The sequence below is a fragment of the Mauremys reevesii genome, linkage group 3, assembly GCF_016161935.1.
Source record: "Mauremys reevesii isolate NIE-2019 linkage group 3, ASM1616193v1, whole genome shotgun sequence".
Lineage (NCBI taxonomy): Eukaryota > Metazoa > Chordata > Testudines > Geoemydidae > Mauremys > Mauremys reevesii.
Window position 1 is genome coordinate 75,632,452 of NC_052625.1, and position 10,332 is coordinate 75,642,783.

At 42.5% G+C, this 10,332-nt stretch overlaps 1 long non-coding RNA gene across 1 annotated transcript; it reads left to right on the forward strand.

Annotated features, from left to right (window-relative positions):
* Nucleotides 1-5,613: 5,613 nt before the first annotated feature.
* On the forward strand, nt 5,614-6,748 carry LOC120399928. Its single transcript, XR_005595403.1, has 2 exons — nt 5,614-5,752; nt 6,222-6,748. It is a non-coding gene; the product is annotated as an uncharacterized LOC120399928 (long non-coding RNA).
* Nucleotides 6,749-10,332: the final 3,584 nt, after the last annotated feature.

The window sequence follows — 10,332 nt, forward strand, 5'->3', positions numbered from 1 at the left end:
AAAGCCTTTTTTCTTAATACTTGATTGATTTTTCCTTGTTTTTTAGATCCAAGGGGGTTGGATCTGGATCCACCAGGAGTTGGTGGGAGAAAGGAAGGGGGATGGTTAATTTCTCCTTGTTTTAAGATCCAAGGGGTTTGGATCTGTGTTCACCTGGGAATTGGGGAAGCTTCTCAAGGCTACCCAAGGAAGGGAGTGCTTGTGAATGGTGGCAGCGATACCAGATCTAAGCTGGTAATTAAGCTTAGGAGTGTCCATGCAGGTCTCCACATCTGTACCCTAAAGTTCAGAGTGGGGAAGGAACCTTGACAAACACTAAGAAAAGTTCTTCTGGCAATGTTTTGGCCACGAGGTCTTCTCTGTGCAGGAAACAGCATCACCAGCACATCTGGGTTGTGTTCCTTGACCTTGCTTACAAACCCCTTCACTTTGTCAGTCATGGAAGCAGTCCCATTTGCAAACACTAAGATAATTTTTCTAGTGAAATTCTCTCTTCGCAAGGAAGGCCATTGTCACCCTGAAAGATTTCCTCTTCATCTGTGTGACCTGGCAGTTGTCTGTGAAATAAAAAAATATATATTTTATATTATCTCCATGAACGTACAGCCAAGAGTTGAGCATGACTACTGATATCTGTTGATTCATCAAGCTGCAGTGCAAATCTGTTTGATTTGAGTTTTTTGATTGGAGTACAGTCTCAATGTCAGCTGACATCATCAATGCAGCAACTTATATTATCTGAAAGGGAAACTTCAGCGATTTCATTGACTGCATTTGCACCTAACGTTACTCTGACCATTTCTGTGCATGCTGCTAAAAATATTTTTTCTGTGGCTGTATGTGGCTTTTTCACCTTCGCTACAAACTTGGTGACCAAGTAGCTTGCTTCCAGTGGTTTGTCAGGAACTGTTGCAGTCTTTCATCATTTGCACTTGTTTTTCATTTTGATCCTTCAAACACTCAAAAAAACATGTTCCCTTGCTGACAAGGGACAGATGTTTGCTTGTAAGGTGTCATTTTAACTTAGCACCATTGCATGGTTTGAGAGATTTTCCCCACACACAGGACATTGTCGAAGCGAGCAAGATGGTTCACCTCTAAAAAAAAATCCAAATTGCAAATCACTCTCACTGTAGCATTGGCTTACCCTTTGACTTTCTTATGTTCATTTTCAGCTTAACAACGAAAAGTAGAATTGGAAGTGCCAGAATCTCTTTTCTTCAAATACTTGTCCATTTTTGAGTCTTCAGTTAATCACTGTAACTTAATGGTGGATAAAATGCAGCTACAACGTGATATCATGTGAATGGCAAAGTCTTTTGACCCTATAGTGTGTAAATGTGTCTGACACATATACGACAGAATATCAACAGCAGAAAATGCAATTTGGTTATGACACTAATTAACATAAATGAGAATTTTTTCTCCTCACAAGTCACTCTTCCAAAATTCCATGGCACACCTTTTCATACCTGACAGCACATCAGTTGGGAAACACTGATCTAAAGGTACAGAGAGGTACAGCATACAACTTTTAAACTTTCTTTAGAGGCAGTAAGATTTTTTTTTAGTTTTCAAAGAATTTTCTGACAACCCATAGAACTATTACCAGAATGTGAGCAGTTAATCCCACATGAAAGAAGGATTACTTTTGTTCTGGATCAGACCTTTAGAAATCATTGCAGATGCAGTATCCTACTTCCATTTGAAGCTCAATCTTAGTTTCATTGTAATAAACTTGTACAGACTAAAGATATCAAATAAATTAATATCCTATTTAATAAAACAAGCATTATCCTTAAAAAAGTAGAAATTTGAAGCAAATTAAAGTAACAAAACACATTATAAACCTGTAAAATATTTCATCCAAAAGCTTTGGGTTGCAGAACAAGAGTAATGTATATGATGGTCTATATCTTTGGTCACTTTCCTTCAAAAGATAACTTATAATAATGTTTATTAGCTGTATCAAGTACTTGTGGGGTTTGGTGCATCATCTCTGTATTCAGATCTTTCCCATCCCCATGGAAATTCTGGGGAGTACCATTCCCCTACCACTATGGCTACTTCTCCCTTCCACTGGATCAGGGCTGGGCGAACTGGAGCGAGGGCCACATCTGGGTGGAGAAATTGTATGCAGGGCCATGAATGTAGGGTTAGGGCAGGGGTGCGGGAGGGAGTGAGGGATGTGGGAGGGGCTTCAGTGTGCAGGAAGGGGCCCAGGGCAAGGGGTTGGGATGCAGGTGGTGTGCAGCATGGGTCTCAGGCCAGGGGATTGGGGTGTGGGGTGCAGGAGGGGTTTGGGGTGCGGGCTCCAGCCTGGTGCTGCTTACCTCGACCAGCTTTGGGGTGGCAGTGGCATGTAGTGGGGCAAGGCAGGCTCCCTGCCTGCCCTAGCCCCGTGCCACTCCCAGAAGTAGCCAGCATGTCCGGCAGTGGCTCCTGGGTGTGGGGTGGGGCAGGCAGTTCTGACGCACACGGCCCTTGCCTGTGGGTACCACCCCTGAACTCCCATTGGCTGCGGTTCCTCATTCCTGGGCAATGGGACCTGCCAGGGGTGGTGCCTGCAGGCAAGGGCAGCACACAGAGCCCTCTGCCCTCCCTTCCCCCAGGGGCTGCAGGACCATGTTGCCGTCCGCTTCTGGGAGCAACGCGAGGCCAGGGCAGGGAGGGAGCCTGCCTTAGCCCTGTTGCACCATGGGGCTGGCAATCCCATGGGGCAGATTGAAAATGCTGAAAGGCCGGATTCGGGCCACGGGCCATAGTTTTCCCTCCCCTGCACTGGAGCCTACAGATGCTTTTCCCACTGAGGCTCCACAGAGTTCTGTGAAATGGGAAGCAACAAGGGACTGATCACTCACCAAAGCACACTCTTCCGTGGCCCTCCAGATTTCTGTGCAAACATCCAGACTACTAAGATGCAAGGGAGTGGACCCAGCCAATACCAGAATGGAACTTTGAATTGCAATGTAGCTGAGAAGGGAGCCCTTTTGGGGATTCATTAGATGATGGTTGTAAAACACTGATAGTGTAATGTGCTATAGATACTAAGTATTAATTATTATGTGCAATATTATGGAGATGTTGCCCCAAACGTTTTTTTTGTGGTTCCTCTCTGAACTCATCTCAATTGTGGGGATAGCTTTCTGGAAGCTGTGATAAGTTTTTCTATCTGTTTAGCCTTTCTCTATTAGAGAGTGTAATTTGGCTTGTGATTGTTTTCTCAACAATAATTAACATGAAGCAATATTTCTGTCACTAGGTATATTGCTAACTGTTAATTGGTGAAAAACAGAAAACCTCTATGCAGGACTATGTGCATTCCTGGAGGACAATTAAAATTGATCCTTTGTCTTGGAAAAGGGTTGCCCCACTCTCATTTAGGAGGAGGTAACAATCAGTCCATAAGAAAGGTGTAACTTTCATTTCCCAACAAACTTCCAGTTCCATCCCAAACAAAAGACCCAGAGAATGGACAACCTTGTTTAGAATTCTTAATAGTAGGTTATCCAGGCTAGATTTGTAGTGGCCCAGATGTGAGGGGAAAAAAACAAAATGATAAGGCCATTTTCTGGGTCTTTCTGCCACTGGATAAATGGCTCTGAATCACCACTGGCTTGCACCTTGCAGAGTTATTTAAACCTGTACATAGCGAGTGTAAAATGCTATCAAATTGTTCCCAATGTTATTTTATCTTTTATTTACCCAGAACATGAAAGTTACATAAAGTACTTTATGATGCAGCCAACAGGAGTCTATGTGATGCATGATATGCACCTACGCTTCACACACAGACAGATGACCTGATAGGATTTCTCTAAAGGCACTTGCAGTGACGCGCCTCATATATGTGATGCAAATCACTCCTGACATTTCCTTCCCCAAACTACATTGTCTGACTTTGAAACCTCACCATTTTATCAGCACAGGAAAAGCAATGTTGATGTAGCACAAGACAGCTGTGCCACTTCCTTCTGTGCTGAGAACAGCATCTCTTTCCTGCAAAGGCTGTTAGGCCATAGAACGAAACTGTACTGTTTAGTATAAGATCAACTTTTAAACAAAGACTACAATATTTAGTAAAATTACATCTCATTTTAAAAAAGTTAAAAAACATGATGGTGTCAGCAAGCCGTTTTAAATTGAACCAACTATTGTACTTAATTTCAGGCATTTTCTCTGGGGTTTGGACTCAGACTAGCTGAGGTTCGTTTACATCTTATATATTCTGGACAGTGTTCAGACATTAAAGGTTTCAAGGATCGGGATTAGTAGTTCACTAATTTTAAGACTGAATGGTCCCTTGGGGAATTTAGTCACCAGGAGTCTCCTTTCCCCTGAATCTAACTGCTGCTTCCCTCCTTGATGAATTATTTTTATCGCTTGGAAATGAAGCTCAAACATGTAATATTCCACTCTGACAACTTCTCCCGTCATACTTTGATATATGATTATTAGCTAACTAGGGCTAAAGCCTCATTATTGTTTACATAGTGCCCTAAGGGTCCTAGAGTCTTTGTTGACATATGTCAGCATGGGAGTCTAAACTAGTGTAGCTTATGCTTTCTTCCACCACAATGTATGTGTTTATATGAGACTGACTGACCTACTTAGACTCAGCCCTATTCACCAACATGTAATATACACATCCTCTTGCATATCACCTCTACACCTTGTACAGTGAGTCTAAGGGAGTCAGAGTTGGTGTAAGTCACATGATAGGGAAGGGATAAGAATGTGTGCTTTAAAGTTTCCCTTCCCTACATTAACCTACACCAATGTAGATTCCTTTACTCTCATTCATGGATGTAAGCAGGTCTCAGGAGACTAAGTGTGTGTAATGGAGTCTAAACTATCACTTTACATAAGCACTTCTGAATTTGCCCCAAGGTTCCTGTCCCAAAGCAACTTCAGTCAGACTACTTGCAATAAAGTGTCTGATCCTTTGAGGTCAAAGGGAGTAGTCTTTTCATTACTTCAGTTGGCACCAGATCATGCTCAGAGTGAGCAGGCTTTGGCCTGTAGTCCCTAATGAAGGAAATTCCCCTGAGTGGAGAGTGTGTGTGCATCATTTACATCTTCAAAATATAGCGTAAGAGGGGCTTAAGTGTTGCATAGGCTTTGTGCAGGCTCCCTGCAAATGATTGAATTTAACCCTACTCTGTTTGAAGATCAAAGAGTAGGACTCTAACATTTAAAAAATAAATAAATAAATAAATAAATAAGGGCTGCAGAAGTTCCAGCTGATTTTGAACCGCCCTCCCGCAGTAAATACAGTCCCAGTGTACAGTTGTCTACACTACAATGTTTTCTTGGAAAAAAGGCTGCTTTTTGTGGCAAAACAGTGGAGGTGTACAAACTGCAATGCCACTTTTGGTGACAAAAGTCTTCAGTTTTGGTGACAAAATAAAACCACCTTGATGCGAGACATAGGATTTTTTGTGTGGCAAAGTGCCAGTGTAAACACTGTGCTTGGTTTTGTCACTGTAAATGACCTCCAGAAGGTATCCAACAATGCCCATTGTGACCACGTTGGTCAGCAGTTCAAACTCCACTGCCCTGCAGCCAGGTAAACATCCATCCTTTCATTTGCTTTGTTACTGTGGAAGTGGGTGAAGGTACAAGGCTAGCTGTGTTTCTGTGCGCTGCACATTTCTCTGTGCAGCTAAGCAGTACAGCAGAACAGTATGTTGATGCACACTGAGATTTCACGGGAATGCTCCAGAGAGATCTCTAGGAAACTTTCTTGGAGGTATTGGGAATCCTCTGCCAGAGGTTCCTTGACAGAGCTGCTTTGTTCCTTTCCCCATTTAATGAAACTTTCCTGTGCCATTCTGCAATCGCTTATGCAGGGACCAAAGCGGCACACAGGCAAGCAGCACAGGGATGGCTTGGAAGCAGCAGGTGTGCATCAGATGCAGTCTTGCTTCCTTGGATACGCTAAGGAGCTGCTTCCATGACCCACGCCTGTGAAAAGGGTTGGAGAATTTACAATATTGTCCCTAGTTGCCTGAACCATGACCCTTTCAAAAGCACTATCGCTATTTACCCCAGATAGAACACTCTCCTCCCCCACTCCTCTGAGCTAAACTCACCAGGCCTGGGGTGTTTGCTGAGATGTGCGCTTGCCAAGGGACAGCAAGAAAGTGCTCGGTATGTTACAAGAGGTGTGCGTGAACTAACAATCATGCTTCTGTGTATTATTTCTTGTGCTTCTGCAGATGTGGCCTTCAGGGGAATCCCCTACACATTGGCGGAGCACCTCCGCCAGATAAGAAAGTGGCCAAGATGGAGCAAGGAGGACATGTTCTGGTAGATCATGTAATACTCCGAGGCAGAAAAAAGGGAATGCAGGAAGTGGAGAGAGATTGAAAGGCAGGACAGAAAAGAAAATCAGGACTTCATTAAGGATGCCACTGAGAGGATGAAAAAAGGAATGGAGGAGCAAACAGATGTGCTTAAGTCCCTCATAACACTGCAGTCAGAACAGATGTGTGCCCACCCTTCCCTGCATTACATTCAGAACTGTTTTCCATGCCCCTCTTCCAAAATGCCACTAGTGCATTCCCTTACGCTTTCTAGAACTTCTCGCTTTCCCATTTACTCCATCCCCTTGGACAGCTTTCAAAATGATAGCTGGACCTATGCATAGCTCTGAAGCTCTGCCCTTCCCTGATTCCTACTTTTCCCATCAAGCATTTTTGTGTGTGTTTGTTTAATAAAAACAGAGAATCTGAAAGATAACTGATCTTTATTTGTGTCCTGCAAATTGTGATAGCAGGTGACAGCAAGACATACACAGGCAGTTTAGTCATGTGCTTACTGAAATCCTAGACCACGAATCATCACAAGTGCATCCTAAAAAAACTCGATTTAATGAAGCATTGCGGTTTGCAGCATAGAGAAATATGTTATTGGTTCTCATTCTAAAAGTGTTGCCTCAAAGCTTCCCTGATTCAAACTGCCCCCCATGGTGCCCCTCTAATAGCTCTGGTATCAGGCTTCTCAAAATCAGCTTCCAGGGGGTGTGCCTCATCAGTCTGTCCCTGAGCACACTTTTTATGCTTAGCTTCACAAATATTATGCAACATAAAACAGGCGGCTATGACCATGGAAATATTACCCTTACTGAGGTCTAACCTGCCATAAAAGCATCACCAGTGCCTTTAATCTGCCAAACACACATTCCTCAGTCATCCTACACCTACTCAGCCTATTGTTGAAGTGCTCCTTACTGCTATTCAGGTTTCCCGTACAAGGTTTCATGAGCCATGAGAGTAAAGGGTAGGCTGAGTTTCCCAGGATTACTGTGTGAATTTCAACATCCTCCACTGGAATATTTTGGTCTGGAAATAAAGTCCTCACTTGCAGCTTTTTATACAGGCCAGTATTCCTAAAAATACATGCCTCATGCACCTTCCCAGGCCATCCAGCATTTATGTCAGTGAAACACTCGGGGTGATCCACAAGCAACACCATGCAAAGTGGTCTGGTGTCAAAATTGGGATATGCAAGTCATCTCTCACCCCTTCTCCATTAGGGAATTCCATTTCTGCAAAACCATCCATTATTTCACACACATTGCCAAGAGTCACGGTCCTTCACAGCAGGATGTGATTAATGGTCCTGCACACTTACATTAACGCAGCTCCAACAGTCGACTTTCCTGACTCCAAACTGATTCGCATTCCACCGGTAGCAGTCTGGAGTCTCCAGCTTCCACATTGCCATCGCCACACGTTTCTCCATCAAGAGGGCAGATCTCATTTTGGTGTCCTTGCGCAACAGTGCGGGGACGAGCTCCTCACATAGTTCCAGGAAGGTGGCTTTCTGCATCTGAAAGTTCTGCAGCCACTGCTTGCCATCCCAGACCTGCATAATGATGCAATCCCACCACTCAGTGCTAGTTTCCGAGCCCAAAAACAACAGTCCACCGTGTGCAGCTGTTCCATTAATGTCAAAAGTAATCATATATTGCTCCTATCCATGTCATACAGCAGGTCAGGCAAGTCTGAATCCTGTTCAGTTAGGAACTTTATGAACAACTGCACTGCCATCTGGGATGTGTTAATGACATTTAACAGAGCAGCAGAGAGCAGTGGAGGATCCATCCTTTCACACAGAGATGGCAGTAACGCAGCACAGAAGGGCCGTTGAAAAATGCTGCAAACTGCAACCAGAAGCCCATGGAATGCTGGGACAGAAAACAATGCATCATAGGATGTTGAGCCCACACCAATGATGCTCTGAAATCCACTCTGCCAATACACAAGTCCTAGCGGCATAAGGTGGTGAGTTGCACTGTGGGATAGCTACAGTGCACTGCTCTCACTGCTCTCACTGTCGATGCTAGAGCACCAAGTGTGGATGCGCTCTGCTGACAGAGGGAGCATAGCGTGAACATGCAATATCAATATTATTATAGCACTTTTTGGTCATTGACATAACGTTTGTCGACAAAACTCTATAGTGTAGACAAGACCTAAGTGTCTGCAACACTGGGGCTTTAGTTTGTACAGAGAAAGCAGAGAATTGCAGGCCATTATGAAATCAAATGATAAATATTTGAAGTTGCTAAAGAAAAGCAAAGGAATCATAGGTTTACGTAAGTTAAGCATATGCTGAAGCATTTTGATAATTGGGGGACTGTGGTTACAATAACAAACTCCACCATGTCAAAAAATAAAAGAATTAAAAAAAGTATCTATTAACTGCCTTTGTTAGATTAATAATTGAACTACTGGAGGAAAGATGGACAAAGTAGGGTGAACAGATAAATAAAACATGATATAAGAACATGTCAACTTACTGTAACTTTCACTGCCTCCACTCTGCTGTACTCTCTTATCTTGTACATGTGATGCTGTCTCTCTAATTCTTTCTTTGACTGCTAACTTTTCTGGGAAGAGACTGTGTCTTCCTGAGGTACTAATAGTACTAAGTACATTATGGGCACTGCCGTAATAGAAATAGTAATAATGTGTGACAATAACTTGACCTCTCATCAGCATTAAACAAAAAATAGCAACTAAAAATAGTTTTTAAAAAATCTACAATTAATTTTTTTAACGGATTTAAAATAAACACTATAGTCTCAAATGATGGATCTTGGCCTACGACTCACATCTCTGGACATGCTTCTATGGGAGGTTCTACAAAAGACACAGTTAACTTTGACATTCTTGAACTTAATACATGGACCGGGGACAAAAATAAATTGTACTATTGCTGTCCTAAGTGAGCCATAGTTTAGATAGGGAGGGAAATAATGTATGGTGGATGTTATCTGTGACAACAGTGGGACAAAGAACCAGGGCTGGCAGATCAAAGGAGCCCGTACCATTTTTCTCTCCTGCTTGAGACTGGGAGATCAAAGGAATCAATGCTAGCAGTGCATGATTTTTGTGTGTGGAGAAGAGGATAGTATCTTGGCATCGAGTACTACTCTGAGGGGAACATCACACAGTGCTAGGTTGTGTTACATTAATTTCATCAGACACCAATAGATCTGCTTTCCTCAGATTATGACAGGTTTTCCTAACAGAAGTTTGTTAAACTAAAAAGAAGTTTTTAATGAAACACACTGTTCAGAGGAATCAGAAAATATTAATGAGCTGATTCTGCAGCCTTTACACAGAGTAGCATTTACTCACATGAGTAAATCAATACTGTTTATAGTTAATAGGAGTGTTTGCACGAATAAAGGCTAGTCAATATAAAAGTTGCAGAATTATTGGGCCCTATAACTTGCTACTTCCAGGGCTGCCCGGGGGGGGGGGGGGGGGCGTGGGGCAGTTTGCCCCAGGCCCCTCATGAGAATATAGTATTCTTTAATATTGCAATTTTTTTTTATGGAAGGGGCCCCCGAATTGCTTTTCCCCAGGCCCCCTGAATCCTCTGGGCAGCCCTGGCTACTTCCTGTTTTAATTTACATTGTAAATACAACTGCTCTGAAAGGCATGGAAGAATGAGGATGAACATAATATTGTGTCATTGATTGTAATGGAAATGGCAGGATATTTTCATCTCTTCGCACTCTATATTCCAACAAATTTTATGGCTGTCACAAACTAGGAGGTTGGTAGTTCATAGGTAGGACATTTTTTCGGTTTTGAATAAAACTGATCTGGGGTATTGTGCATGACATACCTATTACAGTACAAAATACTTATTTTAAAATTACTATAACATAATGCCTGGTAAATATATGAAAATATTCAGATATTTTACATCACTCCACATTATTAAATACAGTGAAAATGGGTCAATTTTATAATGTGTACATATATTTTGTTTATTGTTGGACATTTAGAGATAGGAGAACAATTCAGA